This window comes from Bidens hawaiensis, unplaced genomic scaffold (assembly GCF_021521415.1).
Source record: "Bidens hawaiensis isolate Kalapana, Puna unplaced genomic scaffold, B.hawaiensis_p1.1 tig00034037_1, whole genome shotgun sequence".
Taxonomy (NCBI): Eukaryota; Viridiplantae; Streptophyta; class Magnoliopsida; order Asterales; family Asteraceae; genus Bidens; species Bidens hawaiensis.
This window is the reverse complement of record NW_027495869.1, coordinates 75,467-78,204: the sequence shown is the minus strand read 5'-3', so window position 1 is coordinate 78,204 and position 2,738 is coordinate 75,467.

The following is a 2,738-nucleotide window of genomic DNA, read 5'->3' as shown; positions in this document are numbered from 1 at the left end:
CCCGTGATAAAATCCATTGAAATGTGTTCCCATTTCCACGTTGGAAGTTCCGGTTGTTGTAGCAGACCAGATGGTTTCTGATATTCTATTTTGACTCTTGCACAAGTCAAGCATTTGCTCACGTAGGTGGCAATGTCGGCTTTCATGTTTGGCCACCAGTAAAGTGCCTTTAAGTCATGGTACATTTTGTCTGAACCAGGGTGGATAGAATATCGGGACTTGTGTGCTTCGTCCATCACTAGAGTTCTCAACTCTCCGTATCGTGGAACCCAAATTCGGTTCTCAAAATATCGGACCCCGTCCGATTTGGTTTCGAGTTGCTTGTTCATGCCCCGCATGAGTTCTGATAGAAGATTATCATCTTTCAAAGCTTCGAGTTACGCATCGCGAATTTGATCGGGTAAGTTGGCATGAATCGTGAGTTGCAATGCTCGCACTCGCCTGGGTTTATCGTTTTCTTTTCTGCTGAGAGCGTCGGACACTACATTGACCTTTCCAAGGTGGTACTTGATGGCACAATCATAATCCTTAAGCAGCTCGACCCAACGACGATGTCGCATGTTTAGCTCCTTCTGATCGTAGATATGTTGGAGACTCTTGTGGTCGGTGTAAATGGTAAACTTGGTACCGTACAAGTAATGCCTCCATATCTTAAGGGCAAACACCACAGCTCCGAGTTCCAAGTCATGGGTCGTGTAGTTCTTCTCGTGAATCCATAGTTGTCGAGAGGCATAGGCTATAACCTTCTCGAGTTACATCAACACGCAACCGAGACCTTGTATCGATGCGTCACAGTGTACCTCAAAATTTTCTGTTCCCTCGGGGAGGGCTAGAATTGGGGCGCTACAGAGTTTGGTTTTCAACAGTTGAAAAGCGGATTCTTGCGCGTCACCCCAATTGTACTTAGTACCCTTGTGAGTCAAAGCGGTGAGAGGTTGAGCAATCTTTGAAAATCCCTCGATAAAACGCCGGTAGTAGCCGGCCAGTCCTAGGAATTGTCGCACCTCAGTAGGAGTCTTAGGTGCTTCCCAGTTTTTGATAGCCTCTACCTTACGGGGCTCGACATAGATGCCATTCTCGTTGATCACATGTCCTAAAAAGTGAACCTCGCGTAGCCAAAATTCGCATTTCGAGAGTTTAGCGTATAGTTGTTCCTTCTTCAGCAATTCCAGAATTAACCTCAAGTGTTCTTCGTGGTCAGCCTTGTCCTTGGAGTAGACGAGAATATCATCAATATAAACAATCACAAACTTGTCGAGGTACGCCTTGCATACTCGATTCATGAGATCCATAAATACGGCTGGTGCGTTGGTTAAGCCAAAAGGCATAACTGAAAACTCGAAGTGTCCGTACCGAGTTTTGAAAGCCGTCTTTGAAATATCTTCTTCGCGCACTCTTAACTGATGGTAACCAGATCTCAGATCGATCTTCGAGTAGTAACTCGATCCTTGAAGTTGGTCAAACAGATCATCAATTCGGGGTAAGGGATAACGGTTCTTGATCGTCACCTTGTTCAGTTCTCTGTAGTCGATGCACATGCGGAAAGTCCCGTCCTTCTTTCGAACAAATAAGACAGGGGCTCCCCATGGCGATGAGCTAGGTCAGATAAAACCTTTATCCAACAAATCTTGCAGTTGAGTGGACAACTCTTGAAGCTCTGCCGGTGCGAGTCGATACGGGGCTCGGGCTATGGGTGCTGCACCGGGGGTCAACTCGATTTGGAATTCGACTTGTCGAATAGGAGGGAGTCCAGGCAAATCCTCTGGGAAAACTTTCGGAAAATCTCGCACAATCGGTATATCCTCGATTCGCTTCTACTCCGCGGGTTTCTCAACAATATGGGCTAAAATTGCCGGATGACCCTTTCGTAGATACTTCTGCGCCTTCATGAGGGTGATGACACTGGTGGTCATGCCGCGCCTCTCGCCCTGAATCGAAATAGTCTCGCCAGAAGGGGTAGTGATGTGGACTATCTTGTCGTGACATATAATCTCCGCTCGGTTCTCGGATAACCAGTCCATGCCGACAACGACATCGAAACTACCAAGCGTAAAAGGTATGAGGTCAATATCAAAAATATGACCTGACAGTTTCAACTTACATCCCGCAAGAACATGAGTTGTTTCTATAGACTTACCGTCAGCTAATTCAACAGGAAACTTAGCATCTAACGGGGTTGGAATTAAACTCCTATCAGCTCCAGTGTCAAACAATACAGAAGCAAAACAGTCGTTCAGAGGAAACTTACCAGTCACCACATACGGATCGTTGCGGGCTTGGCCCGACCCAATGACGAAAGCTCTTCCTTTACCATTGCTTCCGCCACCGTTGCTGCCTCCATTGTTCTCGTTCTGCTTTAGTTGGGACAATCCTTCCTGAAATGACCCTCTTAACCACACTCGAAACACCCTTTAGTCGTCATAGGTGGTTTAGGAGCACCCTTTGCCGCTAGGTCTCCCCTACATTCCTTGGCCTGATGACCCATTTTTCCGCATCTCAGACACTTGACGCGATCACACGGGCCAGCATGGTGATAGTTGCACCTGTTGCATTTCGGGTGTTTACCAGCATAGCCGCTCAAACCCTGCCCGCTACCGTTGTTGTTATTGTTGTGACCCTGATTATTGAAGCTCCGAGTGAGTTCGGGCTTACGGTAGTGTTGTTGCTGTGGGGGGTTCGAGGATGAGGACCTGACGTTGTCGAACTTTCTCTTTCCATTACTCGGGTTGTTGTTGCTG